The sequence below is a fragment of the Anser cygnoides genome, chromosome Z (assembly GCF_040182565.1).
Source record: "Anser cygnoides isolate HZ-2024a breed goose chromosome Z, Taihu_goose_T2T_genome, whole genome shotgun sequence".
Lineage (NCBI taxonomy): Eukaryota > Metazoa > Chordata > Aves > Anseriformes > Anatidae > Anser > Anser cygnoides.
The window spans coordinates 22,441,302-22,463,158 of NC_089912.1; positions in this window are offsets into that span (position 1 = coordinate 22,441,302).

The following is a 21,857-nucleotide window of genomic DNA, read 5'->3' on the forward strand; positions in this document are numbered from 1 at the left end:
TTTTAGGTTTCATAATAAGTTATAATCAGAAGGTTAGGTTTAAATCCAAGAAAGATAATGAGCAAACACATTGGTTTACATTGTGAGCCTATATTGCTTATGATGTCAAAGCTTATCATTATGATAAAGATGACAGAATTTTTATTTCTGTTTTTTTGTTTGTTCATTTGTTTGTTTTTTTTATTTTCCCAAACTAACATGTATTGCCTATGTTATGGAATTTGAAAACAAATATACATGGTGGCTTTGACAAGAGGTATAAACGCTGAAGATTGTTAACAGTGTTACTGAGCAAGTAAAGCACTCCCCTTCAGACTCTAAACCAGGTCTTAATGACTAGAGGAAACACCACAATGCAGATTTGGAAGTGTAGTTTTATGTTTCCTCGTGCAGCACAGATGTTGTCAGTAAGGATCAGAACTACTTCTCTTTTCAGCATTGGTTGGAGGAACTCCCTGCAGTCACCCAGCAGAATTGCAGAGTCCTGCTCAGGAGAAAGCTGGCAAGTGCACCAGATTTTATGTGGCTGTTACCAACCTGCTCTGTTAGTGCCTGCTGCCACTGCCACTGGTCCAAGAGCAGTGTGGGCTCAATGGTTTTCCTTCATTCCAGCTGGAAAGGCCAGCAACAATGGTCTGGACAAACACCTTGTCAGAGGCTGGTAAAGACCTCAAAGAGGATCTGGACACCCCTGGTTCATCCAATCAGGGCAACCAATTTAGACAGATGAAAAGCAACACCTGAGAGGCATAGGAATGCCTGTATACATCAGGTAACTCTTTCTTACATCCCTTCCAGTTTTATACAAGTATCAGATACATTTTTTTTGCATTTATACATCAGTATCTCTTTATTCAGACTAGTAGCAGCCTACAGAGCTCTTTGCAGATTTGCCAAAAATAATTACACTGGTCACTTAGCAAAGCTGAGCAGCCACCCTCCAGACAGCTATTGCCTAGCAACAATTCACATACTCTTCTTCCCGTGCTCTGAATCATTGCCACAGCACAGATGCCACAGCATAACCAGTCCTCCCAGCTCTGCTTTTGTTTTCACTGGCTTTCTGGCTGCTGGTAGAAACAACCAGTCCCCTGGGCAGAATTCAGCCCACCAAGCAGGAGGCCCCTATGGGCACTGATGGGAAGATGTTCTTTGTTGTTTAGGTCCAAGTACGTGTGAAAAGACATGTAACACAGCTCAGGAAAATACTAGCTGCCAAGATGAAGTGCCATCTCTGTCTGATACAATATTCCCGCACTCCACCTAGATCAATCTAGCTTCAAGTAAGATTACCAATGTGTTTGTTCTGGGCACATTCTGTTGTGGAGAGGTGGGGAGAAGAAAAAAAAACAACAACAACAACAACAAAAAACAGTTAAATTGGACTCACGCACAGCCATAGGGCACCTAATTCTACTGCAAGGTTTTTGATTACTGGATTTTTTTATTATTACCATAATGTCATAGAATTGTAAACCTTTCTATTTTTCCTTTCATAGGGAATTATTTAGGTAGCAATTTATTTAGGTAGCATTTTGAATTTTATTTAAGGACTGCACTTCTCCTTTCTCCTCTGTGGCAGCTGTCCTGCTCTTTTTTTTCCCACAGGCAGCAGGATTTGCATTTTAACTGATGATTGTCAGCAGTACAGGTTTTCTTTCTTTCTTTTCTTTCTTTCTTTCTTTCTTTCTTTCTTTCTTTCTTTCTTTCTTTCTTTCTTTCTTTCTTTCTTTCTTTCTTTCTTTCTTTCTTTCTTTCTTTTTTTTTTTCCCTTCAAAGTATCTTTTGCAGTTGCAAGATTGCTAACAGCCTTGTGCAACATTCTGGGAATGTTCTGGCCATCTAAAAACTACACCCAGAGATTAATTTAGCATGACACAGCTTTTGGCCTGTGCTGTACCACCCACCTCTCCACACCATGCTGCACTAGGGGAGCCTCAGACCTGACACCTGTCCTTGCTTTCAGTAACAGCACAGCTGTTAAGTACCAGTTCTTCCAAAGCTGTATCTACGTAAGTGACAATTATCTAAGATGATATACATACCCTATATTCTCCCTATGGCAGATCTGTGCTTTTTCACAGCATAAAGCACATATAGGCTGCAGATATATTTACAACTCTTTTATACAACATACAATAATAGACACATTCCAAAAGTTATTTAGGGTTTTAAAATGTCAGAAAGTCCTAATTCTAAGCATTTTTTCAAGCTAGACAGAAATAACTTAAAAACCAGAAACAAAATCAACACACATACACACAAAAACACATAAAGACATAGAGACTGATCCATGCCTTTTGAGATGTGCTAGTGCTCAACACATAGTGTGCAATCACCAGAACACTAGATACCAGAAATCAATATTTGTTTAAAGAACTGCCAGATGCCAATCTTGAAATATACAGCTTTGAGATGAGATTTTAAACTGAGTTGCTTTTGAATAAGTTAAAACTTAACACCCAGATCATCCCGTAAATAAGAAAGATAAAGACAAAAAAAATAGTAACACCCTACACATTAATATTTACCTACTATGATTAACAGCATGATGCTCTTCAAACCATTAGCTACCATGTTTATCCATGTGCCAATTTTTTTGAAATTGTTTCAAATTTTAGGGGAGGTAATATACTGATTACAGTTTATTTTTAGATTATTGTTTGCCACAAAATGCTTCAAAAATGCTTCAATATGAAATAAATTATCTCTCCCTAACACTGTTGTTCCTGCCCATTTGGCAGTGATTTTATCTTTTGTTTTTAACACTACAAAAACTTACACTGTATCTTTGTTCATGTGCCAGCATCTTTGACTATTTCAGCTGGAGTATGAAGAGCTTGGGGAATAATGTTTGATAGTTAGCCACTGCTGAAGAACCTGGAAATGAAAAAGAGTGCAAATACTTGTTCTGTCACTATATGGCTTCTGAAGAGTGGGTTGTTTTTCATTTTGTTTTGTGTGGGTGTGATTGGTTTGGTTTGGGTTTGGTTTGGTTTGGTTTCTGTTTTATGTTTGTTTGTTTGCTTGCTTGCTTTTTACTCCATCCTCAAAAAGAAAATCACAGTTGATTAACTGAAGAGATACAGAAAATTCCTAGAATAGACTCTTGTTAGATTATAATCATTTTAATGGATACTAATTTCAGGTCCTAAAATCTCACTTTCTCTCTTTCTAAGCTGTTTGGCACATGTGCTGAAGACGTTAAAAAAGTAAAATAACATAATAAAATAAAATAAAATAAAATAAAATAAATAAAATAAAATAAAATAAAATAAAATAGTAAAATTCTGAAAGCAAATATTGATAAGATTATTTATAGGATTTTTTTCTCTGTGCTTTTCAGTTGAATTATTTATTTATAAAAGAGTATTTAGATAATAGGCATCAATTTACAGATTTAAAGATATCCTCTTACATGTATTTTGACTGCTTACATTTTTACAAATTCAAATGCACATTATAATGCATTCATCATCCTAGTTGTTAGTAATACTGGGCTTGATCCAGCACCACTTAAACATATGGGAGCTTTATTGTTGATCCCTATAGAAGCAGAAGCATATTAATACTAAACAATTGAGCCTGTGTCCAGGCAGGAGGTCTGAAACACAGTTTGAATATAATGCCAAACAGGAAAAAAAATAAAAAAATAAAAAAAAATAAAAATAAATTTATATTCAGAATAAAAAATGAAGAGAAAACTGAGGACATAGACATAAAAAGCAGGGTAAGGATGGGGCAAGCAAAGAATGTCTATTGGCAGAGGCCACTCATTTTCCAAGGTTCTACTTTATGGGGCAATCTGATATATGTGGCTCTAGGATGCCTGCTGGCAAAAGCAAGCAAAACACAGATTATGCAATACTTCAGAATACTTCAGAAAAACTATTTTGCTAGAACAAGAAAGCTGCATGAAAAAAAAATACAGAGGTGTTCCTTTCTCTGCTTCATTTCCCTCTCTAATCTCATATATCCTCTAGACTGAAGTCAAAGACCTTTAAGGAATTCAGCATACTTTCTCTTCCACTAGCATAGTTTCCCCTGCAAAACTTTCAGTCTCTTCTCTCTTTTGCTGACAGCTGTTTGCTGCCTTGTCATACTCCGTTTCATTTTTTCCTGTTTTTCCAGGCTGAAAGAGTCTCTTTCACCGATAAACTTCAAATTCATTGAATCACCAGTAAACTTCATCATTACCAAGAGATCAAAGTCTCCATTTGACTGATTTCCTATTGTGTTACCATTCACAGAGTTCAAACCTGGAGAAAAAAGAAAAATAAAATAAAATAAAATAAAATAAAATTAAAATAAAATAAAATTAAAATTAAATTAAATTAAATTAAATTAAATTAAATTAAATTAAATTAAAATAAAATAAAATAAAATAAAATAAAATAAAATAAAATAAAATAAAATAAAATAATAAAATAAAATAAAATAAAATAAAATAAAATAATAAAATAATAAAATAATAAAATAATAAAATAAATCTTGACATCCTGCTAAGGATCATCTTACTAAGCATTCAAATATTTTCATTATTAACCTACATTGACCTTATCTTTGACACAAAAGTTTTGGCTTCAGAGCTGAGACTTTGTTGTACTTAAATGCACTGCCAGAAGTGCCGCAGCCTGTTACACAACTCCATAGCAACATGTATAGGAAGCATTGAAAGAAACTGGCCTGTTTATACTAATGGGAAGGAGTAATTTGTACCTAAGATGATGGAGTGTATGTGGACTTCTTTGGTCCACCTGAGGACTACCAGCATACTGATCTGGTGCTACACAACAGTGGAAACATACCTGAAAATTTTCAGTGTAAGCAAAGCCTATTGAAGCTGATCATATCCATACTGATACTCAGCGAATTGTACAGCGACTTGTTCTTGCTCTTTGTTCCATTTGCAGACTGTACAAGAACAGCTGCTGATTTTGACTTTTGGAAATTTTTATAACACAAACAGTTTTCAGCTTATTGTATCAAGTAAACTTTTCTTTTGAGCATCAGACTTGCTTTTAATAGCAATCATTTCACAAAGTGAACAAGAAGCAGCAGTGAAGAGAGAAAAGAACATGCCAAAAACAAGAGGCTTGGGCCATATGGTGACATGGAGAGAGGTCTCTGACGTGAATGCTGCCAGCATAGCTGCTTCCTCACTGCCTGGCATTTCTGCAAGCCACCTCACTCTTCTGAAACTCTCCCAGGCTTTGCTGAGGAGAGACACGAGAGACTATTCTCCAGTAAATGAGACATCACTGAGCTCCATCTTTTCCAAAATGCCTGGAAAGCCTGGTGAAAAATAAAAAGCAGACCTAGGGTACTCCCACAACTATGAAACAGCCAATGCTAATGGAAGGCACAGAACCCTGCATAGATTCTCTGAAATCAATGTGACATGAGGGAAGGGGACTATATGAGTCAGGGGTAAGTGGTTACAGCCGGAATGTGAAATCAGGGAATAATTACGACTGTGGCAAAGTCTTCCTGCAAGAAAGTCAGTGTTTTTGTCATGTTTAGACTGGGCACTTAAATCCTTGCTCATTTGGCATCCATACTGTAATTAAAAGTTATGACCAACCTGTGAACAGCCGTAATGCTATACCAACAAATGGATATGGCTCAGAGACTCAGAAATTGTGTATGGAAGAGAACGGAGTAGAAGAGTTCCAAATAGAAATGTCCAGACAAGTATCCATTCCCATCTGATTTCCTGTGGGTAAAGAAACATGCCACTGCTAATCCAGGTCTTGGAAACACTAGCTCAGAAACATAAAATAGTGTCCACAGCTGCAAGGCTCTTTTTGTTCTTGGTGAGCTGAGCAGACGGGTGTGGGAAACACCTCCCACACTAATTTTACATCTGAGTGCTAGTCTCCCACAGAACTGAACAATACAAATGTGCCCCAGATGGCTTTTGGTTTAATTACTTGGCAAAGAATTGTACAAATTCTGTGTTATTATGTGTTCATGATGGGCACAACATTTTGCTTGAATTTTGACAACTGATTAAATGCCAAAAGATCAAAAGTTCATTTTCCAAACTATTATATTTACTTAAAATAAATAAATAAATAAAATAACCAAGTGCTTGCTATATAGTACTAACTCCCGCAGAGCCTGTAAATGCTCACACATATCTCTGCTTACATATTTGCTACTTTGTGCATTATTACTTATCATAATGCTAGTCATATCATTATTTAATATCCATATTAAAGCACTATTGCTAGGATTGGATTCCAATTGCTAAGTGTTGTACAAATGAACTGGAATGACCTATATTCCTTTTGGGAATGGAGCACAGAAAGGGGGAGCTGGGAGATACAGTTTCTAGGGAATTTACCATACAAGATTTAGTAGCCCAGAACCTTTGCATAATTAGATACAACATGGCTGATAGTTATTCAAGTAGTAACTCACAAACACCTTGGAATAAAATGAAGAAAAAACATCAGGGTCTTTCAAGAACATTTTATTTCAGTAGAAATATGTATTTGTAGCCCAACAGTTGGAAATTATTCCAGAACACAAATGCTCTTATCTTCAGTATTGTTGGTATACACCTACATACAGCAGCAACTCCAGAACTATCTCTGATATAAATGCTCCCCACAGTACGGAGGAAGTGAAATTCAAGGAATTAAGAATAGCCTTTCACATGCAAAGTAAAATCTTGCTCTTACATTTAAATATTGAAATTAACGTTGCCATAAAAATGGCATACACCTCATCCCCTATACTGAGGAGTATAGAAATCTACCTGAAACTATGGAGTTTCTGACATGTCTAACAGAAATCTAGCTACTGGGTAAACAAATCACAAACCTGAAATGCTGCTTTTCTTTAGCTTCTCAAAAGTACTTGCCTATTTACTGTAATATTTTTAACTCAAACATGGTCGAAGTATGCCAAGCATGACTTAGTATCTCTTTGTCTGGAATGCAACAATTACATAGATAGATACATGGGAAGACAAACACCATGGAAAATCTAGCAGTTATTTTACGTCTCCACTAGCCACAGAACAGCAGCTCTAAACACTATATTGGCAAACAAAAATGTAAATCCTGACTGCAAGAAAGTGATTTAATACTTCTTCTGTTTAATTATTTATTCTTTCAAATTCAGTAATTTCAGCTCTTTTAAGGATTAACTTTTTCTTAAGGTGATCAGCAAGGTTTGTTTTTTTTTTTTTTTTTTTGCTAAGTTCCTTTAGGACAGAAGTGTTGCAATGAATTAAGACACAAACAAAAAGTGGAAAAGCAGTAAGCCCATCCATGTGGATGCTGCGGTTTTTCTGAAGCCAGTAGGAGAGACAGACACTCACCTCGCCAAGCTATGTAAGACAATTCATGAACATTTAGGTGCTGTTTTGAGACACATAACTTGATACAGAAATGGAAAGTTGTGTAATATATTTCCAGTCCACCAGAACAGGCACAGACAGGGTGAAATCCTCTTTATAGGATGCAATTTTTCACAGTTTCAAGTCCTGAAATGTGGAAGGGAGGAAAACTGGTTCCTGTGCAAACCCTCAATGCAAGACTCCTGGCCAACATATATCCCACAGCTCCTTGCAGAATTGCTACATGGAATAAACAGCTCTGCTGCAAATACCAGACCTGATGAACTTTCCCCAAAAAAGTGACACTTTACAGTAAGTTATTAAAGGATACACAATCAGATGGCCTACAAATGAACCCCTGTGCAAGTGCACTTGTCCATTTTGGTTAGCTAATAATTGGACTCTTGTTTCAAAACACAAACTACACTTTTTTACATGTAATGAGATCATAGCACAATGTAAAGATATGAGGGGTTCTCTCAGCTGAAGAATACAACATATAAGCACAGAGAAGTCACAAGCTACAAAACGTATTTTGATTCCATTTAAAATATCAGTTGTTAAACCACTAGTGAGGTGTTAATGCACTGAAGAGATGTTCTGTATGGATACTCATCAGACCTTCACACTATCAAAGGGCCCCTAGGCTTGGGAATGGAGGGAGGATGGAAGGCTTTACTGATTTTTGCTACTTGTTTTTTAGGTTAAGTTGTTGTTTCTTTCATAAACCAACAAGTTATGGAGAAAAACTTGAACAAGTCATCAATTCCTGGGCAGAAGTCTGAAGAAATCCAGAAAAGAGTCTGTTGAACTATAGCCTGGTTGAAATTTTTATATGTTCAGGAAACATTAGTCTTCAGATGTACACTGCAGGGTCTGTGCAGATGCTTTCTTTGGCAGCAGAGTGTAGTATGCTGTAATTTCTCATTAGCAGCAAAGTTCTCAGCTACAGTCTAGCTCAAGAAAACTGTAAATAAATTTTGTATTAGGCATTTTGTTCCTCAATTATTTTCACATGTTGCTAATAAAGCTTCCTGATGTGAAGACTGTTGGACAGGAATATGTCCAAGAAACCAGAATGTGCTCTAGTCTGATTTTCCACACAAAATGAATGACCATAAGTAAACTGTGGCTATTGGTTTTTAATGTGATCTGACGGTGGTTTTAGATGAAGCAATGATGGTTTTAAAAAGAATATTGTGACGTAATTTGAATGATAGTTTGTAGTTATGAATGAAGCAGTTAAATATACTCTTTGACACGTCATTGCAGATGAAACTAGATTTTTAAAGAACAGTTTTATATATCTACAGTTTTTAGTACACTAACAATGACAAATAATGTTGATGACTGTTAACATTCACACTGCTATTTATTTTAGAGCTGCATTTCTAACAGCCACTTGGGGATTATGGATGGATTGAAGAAATGTGGACAGAGTTTAAATTCCTACCATTTCCCACATTCCAGTGCTAACCCATGCTTCTGACCACTTCTAACCTTTCCCGAGTTAGTGATCTAATTGTTCTGGACTCTGCTTAGTATTGCAAGTTTTCTTAGAAACAGATGTTTACATTAAGAAAAAAAAAATGGCTATGAGGAAATATTGAAATAGGGTTAACTTTCTCATTGTTTTCTTGATCAAAGAAAATATAATATATATATATATAATATAGAATATATTATATATAATAATATAATAATATATAATAATAATATATATATAATATAGAATATATATATATAATATAGAATATTCCACAGTATGGCATCTTTTCCAAAACAGTTTTCCTAACATATTGGGTATGCAGAGATAAAAATAACAATTATTAATACATTAGCGTAGCCTTACTGCTATGATTTTCAGCACGTATTTTTACTACCATCAACCCAAGTCCTCCAAGACCCACCCAATTTTCAGATGCTGTCCTCTCCCCAAGAAAGAAAGAGAGAGAGAGAGAAAAATAAAAAATAGAAAAAATAGAAAGAAAGAAAGAAAGAAAAAGAAAGAAAGAAAGAAAGAAAGAAAGAAAGAAAGACCTTTTAACACTCACCTTTACACTCTTAAATGCCTCTATGCAACCTACTTCTGCCACTAACACTACCATTCACTCCTGTCTGACAATGGATGTTAAGAAAAGATTTAATGCTTTGACTTGTATGCTGATGTCTCTTTGGTGGTTACTTGATTAAATTCATTTTATTTTCTGTATCAGTTGCCTCTTCTATAAATTTTGGGTGAAGAGTACCTATAATAAGTTCAGAATCCCTTGGTACTGCTATAATAGAAACTAACAGTGAGGTTTTATAAAAATCTATACAACTGGAATTCCTTGTGTTTCAGCAAATTTTATCAGTAGATCTGAAATTTTTACTTATTATAATTCCTGTCAAGTAACACCACTATTTCAGCAGTCAAAACAATAGCCCTATTTTGTGTAGTTGAGAGGGCAGACTTCATAAGCAACGTCATTTTATCAGGTTTGTTTTTAAATATTAATGTGGAAATTAAGCAAATTTTAAGCACTGGGTTTTAAGATTTATTTTTCATTACATCTTTTATAACAAACCTTTATTAATATACTGTAAAATGAGAAATCTGCAGCATCACTAATAAAACTTTTTAAGTGGTAATCCTTAAGAATCCTTCCTTGTAATGGTTGAGCATTTGCAGTACTAAACCAATGAAATTCACACATAATACAGTGGAGTAGTGGAGTGATTATTACAACATTTTTTCCAAAGTACCTTAGGCTTTAGATGATTAGAGAATAGTCTTATGTTTTAAACTTTCTGCCAACAATGAGGCTTTAACTTGAGTTGGATTGTGCATAAATTGCAGTATAATCTATGTTGACAGTTTAATAACATGGGTTACTATCCTTAGTTTGCTTTATGATGTAATACATCTTTATAGGAGTCTCTGGAGGTTTCTACTATGATTTTCAAGGCAGAGAGAACTCAATAAAGTAAAATACTCTGAGCAAGGTTTCTATTTCCTGTATTCTTTGGAAATTTTCCTGAAAAATAAATAGGTGCTACAACTTTTAAGTTTTTCTGACATGACTTTTTGTTTTTCCTGTCATGTAGTAGATTTTAAAGTTACATTTCATATAAAGTTATTCATTTTTTCAAGTGCCTTCCTATAACAAATAGTCTTGTTTTACAGCTCTCCAGGGGAATTTCCTTTTCTATAAAACACTGTAATTGGTTTTCTTTTCCCCTCTTTCAATTCTCATTATACATGCATTTAGAACATGCAGTTTGCAAATGTTTGCTGGTAAAGTTCACATACATTTGAACTAATTATTTCTCATATATTCAGAAGTACATACAAGGCAGTGGTTAAGCATTAATCAGCATAAATCCAAATAAGAAAATCAAATATAAAAATTATTTAATTCTTCAACTGACTTAATTTAATTTTTACTGGTAATCAGGAAAAGAAACTAATTAGAATGGAAGGAAAATAGCAGTTTTGATTAAATATGAACCTACATGAAAATAGCTTAAAAGGATTTCTATCCACTTTTTTATTAGACCAATTTGATTGCCAGTTTTGTCAGTCTTTCTGCAATACTAGGATTCAGAAACTACTGAAATCACCTTATTTATTTAGTATATTTCTGTTCGGCTTATATACAAAGAGACGTTAATTTTTTGAAGTGAAATAACTTTTCAGAATCAAGGTTATAGATGATGAGTGCAAACGCATTCCAGCCTATTTCACATGTACGGTTTGCTGTGTTCAAGTGTCCTCAAGTATTTGTCTAAAAAATCTTCCCTTTTCCAAACTGGCTGCCCACACAAAAACTTTTTCAAAGCAGTTTTACACTTTCAGTATGAATGATTTGTATGCTAGGCTGCTATACCCACATGGATATTTGTGGCATATTCTTCCCAATCATATTGTGTAAACAAAAATGTGCTCATTGGAACAGTTGCAGGAAGCATGTATGTGTAGGCATAGAAAATGAAATAAATCTGCACTGTTCGTCACATAAACATTAGCAAATACATTCTTAAAATACACACAAGCTCTACATTCCTGTTAAAATAAACCTATTGTAAAATAGGCCTCATTAGGAAATTCCTGAAGGACATGGTATAAGACCACCAGTACAGCGAAGGTCGAATGTTGTGATTACAGCCACTCAGTAAAAACAAAAAGCAGAAGGTGGTGTATGTGTCCTTAAAGGTCTTTTCACTATCATTTAATCCCTTCTCTTTTCATCATCCTTTTGTTGAATAAAAATAAGTACTGCAAACAGCGAGCTCCCTGAAAACTCCAAAACCAAAACCACTTTCATAGTCCCTGCAGGAAGAATACTCATATTTTCATGATTGGTGGTCACATTGGACTTTTTCCAAGAGCCTGAAGGCCATGCCTAATTGACTTTCATATCTGCACACAGTTTTATCCTTGGAAAATATGAGCACACACAGAGCCATGACATTTGCTTAGGCTAGTTATGCTAACAAGAGATAATCTTGACTTTTTGAATTCACTTGGAAACCAGTTGTTTGTGTTAGTTGCTAGGTTCACATTTGCCCTGCTGCCAAAGAACACACACATAGGCAGTGTCTGGTCATCCTGCGAGCCATACACTGAGCACAAACCTCCAAAGTGCCAGAAATATCTGGGGAGAGACATGTAAAGGTGTGCAGGAAACCACACATGCAGGTGGGTTCAACACCAAATGGGGTTGAAAAAACAGACCATTCAATTCCACCAACTGCTGTTAATACACAATGTCATCAAAAAATTCGTCCAGTAACAATAAACCTGGAAGCCTACTGCAACTTCTTAGATTTTCTCCTTTTTGCTTTCACTTACTATGAAAATGCAGCTACTATCTTGTTCCCTGTTAAATAAGTAAAGTGGCTCCTGATTGTAATGATGGGTTCGCCAAGTCACCAGAAGACATCATTATTATTTCTGTGACTGTTCATATTTCTTACTCTGCCTGAGGATCCTGAAGGGAATGCTAAAAGAGAATGCAATGTTGAAGCCAAATTTAGCTAGGGCAGTAAACTGGCTTTCGTAGTGAAAATTATTATTATTAAAAATTTCACTTTTCCTTAAAATCAGTTTGTGCATAGGCATGCACGCACAGGTGTGTGCATGCACACACACACTTTTTATTGATCCCTTAGACATATGCTTTTTATATGTAATACACATGATCAGCTCCCTCTTGATCGACACACAGGCAATTGCACTGGGACTCTGGTGTGAAGACCACAACTCATTACAGCCTTGCCTATGAGGTAGTCAAGGAAGAAGCAGTAACACTTCACACCTTCTATGAATCATGACTGGAGAAACTGCAATGCTCAGCTGACTGGTCATCACTGTGCTGTGGAGTGCAAATAGTATTTGCCCTCTAGATGACTATGAATAAAAATTCCAGGATCAGCTCTCAATTTCCAGAAAAGGTAAAGAAAAAGTCTTATATTCAGTATCTGTAGACCTGTAGACACTGGAAAGAAAAAAAAAAAAAAGAGAGAGAGACAGCCAATTAAAAATCAGTCTTGGGAAAAAGAGCTGTTGTAACTGTTTATTCTATTCCATAATATTTATGAAGATGTTAAAGAAAAATAGGTGTGTGCTACTACTCAGTATCTACTACTTCTACAGAGTTTTTTTTAGATGATTTCAAAGTGCTGTATAAGCTTCAGCCTTGCAACAGTCCATTTTCAACCTGACGCATATAGAGGTTAAATGTTCAGAACTACAGACTAATACAGTTCAAAAGCAAAGAAAAATCTTGGGTCCACAGCTTCTTACTCTCCCCTGCCATAAGTACTGTCTCTATAGTTGAAATCATACAGCCACCAATGTCAGTATTTGAGCTTGTTTAGTATTTTAATAATAATTTTTTTAAAAACTTAAAATGTGTTTACAATTCAGCTTTACATTAATAATAATAATAATAATAATAAAATAATAATAATAAAGCAACAAAAAATGATTGAAGGCAGGAAAACTGTTACATTTCAAATTTTAAAGTAGATGTAGATGTAAGTACATTTTTTATTCATGAATGTCATTAAAATAATTTGGGAAATGAGAAATTTTTAAGGGTTTATTTTTTTTTTATTTTTATTCTTAGGGGACAACAAAGCTTTTCTTTCTTTGCTTTTAAACAGTTTACTGCACAGACAGCATACAAGAACTTTTTATATATACAGACAGGATCAAACAAACTAAAAAAAAAAAAACATTTTCAAAGTATATTCACTTGATTTAAAATGCTTCTACAAAAAAAATGAAGATAAAAAATGTGGTTTTTTTAATAATATCATAATAAATAAATATATGTATAAAATACAAGAATTCTGCCAGCAAAATTACTGTATCACCAAGACTTGTAATTTTATTACAAATGTTACAATACAGGAGAGAATATCATTCAAAGCTATAGTCAGGGTAGGATATTTCAGATTTATGTATATCCATCTATATTCTATGGCTTGCTTTTTTATTTTTTTGGGGAAGCATTAATTGTGAGAGCATTTTTTTTTTAGTGATACCTTATGGTCTGTTTTTTTCAATACTACTGTTACTGTAAGGCGAACTACCTTTAATAGAGTTCTGATATACTTGAGCCTTGACGCATGAGCATCAAGCGCTTCAGTGTGCAATTTCTCTTGGTAAATATTCTCAGCCTTGTCCCTGGAGTTAAGACGGTGACTATTTTGCAGACTTGTGTATTTTGCAAATGTGGTGAATCAATGCCAGACACCTGACCCACTGATCTTTACTCTCCATTTTCCACTACTAATAATAGCTGATAAATCTGCTTTGTTGAGAAGAAGTGAAAAGCAATCACAGCAGGACTACTTCATTTAAATATTTATTTGGGCAGCAGAAGCTAACACGGTCACTGAAACTGAATCACACCAAACCAGGGTCCTATTTTGGCCAACATATTGAATAAGTACAGCAACTAAGGGTTATTTTCACAATACTTAAAAATTCAATCAATTCCATTGTAAACTGAATCCCCCAAAGAGACATAAATGGGACCCTAGGGGGGAGCTGTTTGGGCTTCCAAATATTTCTGTCTCTGCTTTTCTATGCTACTTGAAGAAAATACATAGACACCAAAGACATGAGGAGCATGGCTACAGAGAAGAGGTTGTCCATAAATATCCAGATCACATAAACAGTACTGTTTAGAACAAAATGTTGATGCATCAAATATGTAAATGATTAGATTACAATTATAAAAGCCATTGCAAAGCATTAAAGACATAATTGGCAGAGTTCTTGCCAGTTAAATCTAATCTCCAGTACACATCAGCTGTAGCTTGGCTTGTCTTGTTAGGTAAACAAAATGTGTCTTGACTGTCATTGCCATAAAATATTAATGCACTGGAAGTCTCTAAACCTTGCTGAGCATAAGGCTTATTATCACACTTAAGAGCAAAGCAATCTAATAAATCGCTGGCTGTATAAAAACTAAGTCAGCTGGCAGAGACAGTAATCTCCCTAAGGGATAGTAAGAGCCTAATCTTCAACTAAAGCAGCTGCAGTTCCAGAGAAATTATGTTTCCACTGCTCAGTAGAAATACTTTTGTGCTGAATTCTGTTATTTAAACTCTAATGGAATCATTAGGAGTATCTATACATTATCAGCAATATGAAATGAACTAACAAAACCATCTACGACACAGGCTTATTAGAGGCATTATTTTTTATTATTATGCTTTCTCTTTGTTGTTTTCAGTTAGGTCCGAACAAAAGCTGAATTGGATGCTCCTAATACGCATATTCTAACAACATCAAGCTCATGCATAAATAATCTTGTGTGTTTACTGAGCACTGAGATGATGTCCTTAATTGAAAACAACTTACTTATTTGGCACTCTTATGAGGTCCTTGAGGCTGTATGTAACCATAAACACAATATTGTCATACACTTTGTAACAGAACAGATAACATCATGATTATGTTGTTTTAATGGTGTACTTAGGGAACATACTGTGTGATTCAAGAGAAACAAATCACCAAAGATGTACGAAATTGTACATACTAAGTCCTTAACAGACAAAATACTTTAGTTCGGAATTATCAAAATACAAATTTATTTGTTACCTCTGGGATTAATAGAAAATTAGTCTGTCCCCTAAATGGAGTAGAACAACACATAAATGGCATGATTTACATCTTTAGATGGTATTAAAAGATTTCATAGGAAAAAAAAAAAAAAACATGCTGCAGAAAGAATCTTAAAAAATGCTACAAGCAAATCAGGTTATTCTTGAAGAAGGTTTTGATTTTTGGTTATATGACAGAATAAATTACTTTGTATTCTGTTTGATTGCACTCTGTAGTGGGTTTACATAGCAAAGTTTTGGTAGCAGGGGGCTGCAGGGGTGACTTCTGTGAGAAGAATCCAGAAGCTGCCCCTTGTTAGATAAGGGCCCCGCCGCTGGCCAGAGACAAGCCAATAAGCGATGTTGTTTGCACCACTGTGAGGGCAGATCTAAAAAAGGAACAAAACAAACAAACCTGTTGCACAACAGCAGCTGGGAGAGCGAGGAGTGAGAACCAACCCTGCAGCCCCAAGGTCAGTGCAGCAGGAGGGCAGGAGGTGCTCCAGGCACGCAGCAGCAGTTTCCCTGCGGCCTGTGGAGAGGCCCCTGGTGGAGCAGGCTGTCCCCCTGCAGCCCATGGGTCCCACATGGAGCAGATCTCCATGCTGCAGCCCCCCCGTGGAGGAGTCCCCAGTGGAGCAGGTGGATGTGGCCTGGAGGAGGCTGCAGCCCACGGAGAGCCCCCGCAAGAGCAGGCCCCAGGCCGGAGCTGCAGCCCGTGGAGAGGAGCCCACGCAGTAGCAGGGGGTCTGGGGGGAGCTGCCGCCCACCCGTGGGGGACCCGTGCTGGAGCAGTTTGCTCCTGGGGGATGGATGGACTCCGTGGTACAGAGCCATGTGGGAGCAGTCCTTGAAGAGCTGCTGCCTGCGGGCAGCCCCCGCAGGCTCAGTTCGGGATGGATGGCATCCTGTGGGAGGGACCCCACGTGGAGCAGGGTCAGAGTGACCGTGAAACAGCGGCGGAGATGAAGTGCTATAGACTAATCGCAGCCCCCATTCCCCTGAGCTGCTCAGGGGAAGGAGATGGGAGAGGGTGGAAGTGGGAGGGGGAGGGTGTTTTTAGTTTCTTTCATTTTTTTCTCACTTCTCTAGCTTGTCAGCAATAGGTAATAAATTTCTTTAATCTCCCTATACTGAGTCTGTTTTGCCCATTACAATAATTGTAGAGTGATCTTTCTGTCCTTATCTCAAACCTTGAGCCCTTTTCATCATATTTTCTCCCCTTTCCCTTTGAGGAGGGGGAGTGGGAGAGTGGTTGTAGGCTCAGCTGCCTACCTGAGTAAAATCACCATACATGTTTTTCATTAAATTCTATCTGAAATGAACTTTAGTAAGCTTTAGTAAACCTTAACTGGTAAGCAGGTTAGATTTTTTAGCATAAATCTTATGAAAACAAAATCTTTTTCCTTGTCTCTGGAGTCGACATGTTTGTTCCTACACAAACTCATGGTATGGTTGAGTTTGAAAAGAAGGCATGGAGTTCACTATTCCAAGCCCTGCTCAAAGTGCTGGCAAATAGGTCAGGCTACTCAAAGCCACAATCAATCAAATTTTTAATATCTTCAAGGGCACGTATCCCACAGCTGCACCAGACAATCTGTTCCAGTATTCTATTGCCTACACAGTGAATATTTTCACAGAATCACAGAATCACAGAATCGTGTAGGTTGGAAGAGACCTCCAAGATCATCTAGTCCAACCTCTGTCCTAATACTAACAAGTCCTACACTAAACCATATCACTAAGGGCTACATCTAAACGTCTTTTAAAGACCTCCAGGGATGGTGACTCAACCACTTCCCTGGGCAGTCCATTCCAATGCCTAACAACCCTTTCAGTAAAGACGTTCTTCCTAACATCCAACCTAAACCTCCCCTGGTGCAAATTTAGCCCATTCCCCCTTGTCCTGTCACCAGGAACATGGGAGAATAGACCAACCCCCACCTCTCTACAGCCTCCTTTAAGGTACCTATAGAGAGCGATGAGGTCTCCCCTGAGTCTCCTCTTCTCGAGGCTGAACAACCCCAGCTCCCTCAGCCACTCCTCGTACGACTAGTTCTCCAGACCCCTCACCAGCTTCGTTGCCCTCCTCTGGACTCTCTCAAGCACCTCCATGTCCTTCTTGTAGTGAGGGGCCCAAAACTGAACACAGTACTCGAGGTGCGGCCTCACCAGAGCCGAGTACAGGGGGACAATCACCTCCCTAGACCTGCTGGCCACACTGCTTCTTATACAAGCCTGTTGGCCTTCTTGGCCACCTGAGCACACTGCTGGCTCATATTCAGCTGCCTATCAACCAGTACTCCCAGGTCCTTCTCTGCCAGGCAGCTTTCCAGCCACTCATCTCCCAGCCTGTAGCACTGCTTGGGGTTGTTACGCCCCAGATGCAGGACCCGGCACTTGGCCTTGTTGAACTTCATGCAGTTGACCTCAGCCCATCGGTCCAGCCTATCCAGATCCTCCTGCAGAGCCTTCCTACCCTCAAGCAGATCGACACATGCACCTAACTTGGTGTCATCTGCAAACTTACTGAGGGTGCACTCGATCCCCTCATCCAGGTCATCGATAAAGATATTAAAGAGGACCAGCCCCAGCACTGAGCCCTGGGGGACTCCACTAGTTACCGGCCTCCAACTGTATTTGGCTCCATTCACCACAACTCTTTGGGCCCGGCCATCCAGCCAGTTTTTAACCCAACAAAGCATACGCCAGTCCAAGCCACGAGCAGCCAGTTTCTTGAGGAGAATGATGTGGGAAACGGTGTCAAAAGCCTTACCGAAGTCAAGGTAGATAACATCCACAGCCTTCCCCTCATCCACTGAGTGCATCATTTGGTCATAGAAGGAGATCAGGTTCGTCAAGCAGGACCTACCTTTCATAAACCCATGCTGACTGGGCCTGATCGACTGGTTGCCCTGCAAGTGCCGCGTGATGACGCTCAAGATAATCTGCTCCATGAGCTTCCCTGGCACTGAGGTCAAACTAACAGACCTATAGTTCCCCGGGTCAACCCTCCGACCCTTCTTGTAGATGGGCATCACGTTTGCTAGCCGCCAGTCGACTGGGACCTTCCCTGATAGCCAGGACTGCCAATAAATAATGGAAAGCAGCTTGGCCAGCTCCTCCGCCAGTTCTTTCAGTACCCTCGGGTGGATCCCATCTGGCCCCATCGACTTGCGTATATCCAAGTGCTGTAGCAGGTCGCCAACAATTTCCTCATGGATTATGAGGGCCACGTCCTGCTCCCCATCCCCTTCCACCAGCTCAGGGTACCAGGTATCCAGAGAACAACCGGTCTTGCCGCTAAAGACTGAGGCAAAGAAAGCATTGAGCACCTCAGCCTTTTCCTCATATTTTGTAACTAAGTTTCCCCCCGCATCCAGTAAAGGATGGAGATTCTCCTTAGTCCTCCTTTTTGTGTTGATGTATTTGTAAAAACGTTTTTTGTTATCTTTAATGGCAGTAGCCAGATTGAGCTCCAGATGAGCTTTGGCCTTTCTAATTTTGTCCCTTCACAGCCTCGCAACATCCTTATAGTCCTCCTGAGTAGCCCGCCCTCTTTTCCAAAGATTATAAACCCTCTTTTTTCTCCTAAGCTCGAGCCACAACTCTCTGCTCAGCCAGGCCGGTCTAGTTCGGCGTCAGCTCGTCTTTGGGCACGTGGGGCAGACCACTCCTGAGCCATTAAGATTTCCTTCTTAAGGAGTGCCCAGCCCTCCTGGACTCCTTCGTCCTTCAGAACCACCTCCCAAGGGACTCTGCCAACCAGTGTTCTGAACAGCTCAAAGTCAGCCCTCCGGAAGTCCAAGACAGCAGTTTTACTGGTCCCCTTCCTGACTTCGCCAAGAATAGAGAACTCTACCATTTTGTGGTCACTCTGCCCAAGACAGCTCTCGACCACCACATCTCCCACCAGTCCATCACTGTTTGTGAACAGAAGGTCTAGCGGGGCACCTCCCCTGGTAGGCTCACTAACCAGCTGCGTCAGGAAGCTATCTTCCACGTTCTCCAGAAACCTCCTAGACTGCTTTCTCTGGGCTGTGCTGTGCTTCCAGGATATGTCTGGGAAGTTGAAGTCCCCCACGAGAACTAGCGCTGACAATTTCGCAGCTTCTGCCAGCTGCCTGTAGAACTCCTCATCAGTCTCCTCATCCTGGTTCAGCGGTCTATAACAGACCCCCACCAGGATGCTTGCCTTGTTGGCCTTCCTGCTGATCCTAACCCATGGGGACTCAACCTTATCATTCCCAGACTCAAGTTCCTCAACATCTAAACACTCTAATATAGAGAGCCACACCACCACCCTTCTGTGCTGCCTGTCCCTTCTGAAGAGCCTATAGCCAGACATCGCAGCACTCCAGTCACGAGAGTGGTCCCACCACGTTTCCGTGATGGCAACCAAGTCGTAGCCTTCCTGCTGCACGATGGCTTCCAGCTCCTCTTGTTTGTTACCCATGCTGCGTGCATTAGTGTAGATGCACTTCAGTCGGGCCATTGCCTTCTTCCCCGGCTTTGCCATTGTTCCCCCTGGCACAGCTCCAACAAGCCTTATTTCAGCCCCATCCCCCTTCTTTCCTAGTTTAAAGCCCTCTCAATGAGCCCTGCTAGCTCCTGGGCTGGGATCCATTTTCCTCTTAGAGATAGGGACCCGTCTGCGGCCATCAGGCCGGGTGCCGAGTAAAGTGCCACATGGTCAAAAAAAAACAAAATTTCTGTGTTGGCACCAGCCTCTGAGCTACGTGTTAATCAGGTGGGCTTTCCGTGTCCTCTTGGTACCCCTCCCTGCTACTACAGGGATAGATGAAAACACCACCTGTACTCACGCTCCATCCACTAACCGTCCCAATCTCCTAAAGTCCCATTTGATAGCCTTCAGGCTTCTCTCTTCAAGATCATCACTGCCAGCCTGGACTATCAAAAGAGGGTAGTAGTCAGAGGGGCAAACCAGGTTGGGAAGCTTCCTGGCAACATCCCTGACCCTGGCCCCAGGGAAGCAGCAGACTTCCCTATGTGTAGGGTCAGGTCGACAAACAGGGCCCTCTGTTCCCCTGAGAAGGGAGTCGCCTACTACAATCACCCTTCTGTCTTTCTTGGTGGAGGCAGTCTTGAGGCGTGGAGTTGGCTTCCTCACCCTAGGCATCCTCCTGGGTAGACTTTCTACCTCATCCTCACCCACCGGTCTCTCAAGCTCCAGGGCCTCAAATCTGTTACGTAAGGGCACCTGGGAAGGTGGGGCCGGTAGGGGGGGGGCGTTGACTGAAAGGTCAAGCAGGGACCTGTCTCCATCCCTCCTCAACTCCTAGGTCGCCTCCCTCTGCCCGACAGCGACAGGTCAGGGGGTCCATCCCCATTTGGGGTGTCTCACCCCGGTACCTCACCTTCAGGCCCTGCAGGGAGTCACTCCACCAGTCTATCTCCCGCTCACACTCCCTAATAGCCCTCAACCTCTCCAGCTCCTCTTTGAGTTCTGCCACCAGGCGGACCAGGTCATCCACCTGCTCGCACCTCACACACACAGTGCCTCTGCCTCCCTCAGATGGCAGCAACAGGCTCAGACAGTTCCTGCACCCAGAGACATGAACTGCCGCATTGTTGAGCAGGCAGTCAGTCTGCGTGGCCACAGACTGTCTAGAGTCTGAAGACCATCACAGCCTAGCTAGCGGTTGACAGCCGTTAAAGGTGTTGTTCTTATGGGCGGGGGGGAAACTCTGCCCTCTCCGCCCTCCCTGCGCGAAGTGCCGCGCAAACTGCCGCGCTCACCCTTCTGCCGCGCCCCGCCCTGTTTGCCCGCCCTGGTCACCGCGCTCCTGGTCGCTCGCGCTCCCTAGGAGCTGCTTTTGAACGGCCAGGGAGGGGGCGCTGCTGGCTCCGCCTACGCCTCGTCAGCCTCCCTCGCGGGGGTTGCCGGGTCCTGGCGGCTCCCTCGAGCGGCCTCGATGTTGGAAAAAAAGCCCTGCTTGTCCCGATCCCCCGCTCCGCTGCAGAACACGTCTGCCCCGGAGCCGATCGCCTCGGCATTTTCCTCATATGTAACCAGAATTTCCTGTTTTCCAGCTTCTGACTCTTCGTATCATTGCACTTCCACACTGTGTCAGTCCATCTTGCCTATTTCCTCATGTTTGGTAGGTGTGAGCAGCAACAAGGTCTCACCTCGAGCTAAGGCTGAACAAACACAGGTTCCACAGCCTTTTGCCATACGTGACGTGCTGCAGATCCACAAGCAATAGCTGAAGTCATCCAGGAACAGTGAGTTTGGAAGACCTGCAAGATTGTGCTAGTATGGAGTCCTACATTAAAGGCAACTGTATGTATCATTAATAATGACCTACATGATAAAGTGGGAAAGACAAGTGGAAGAACAGAAACGTGGAGGTGTAGTGAGAACTATGTACAATAATGA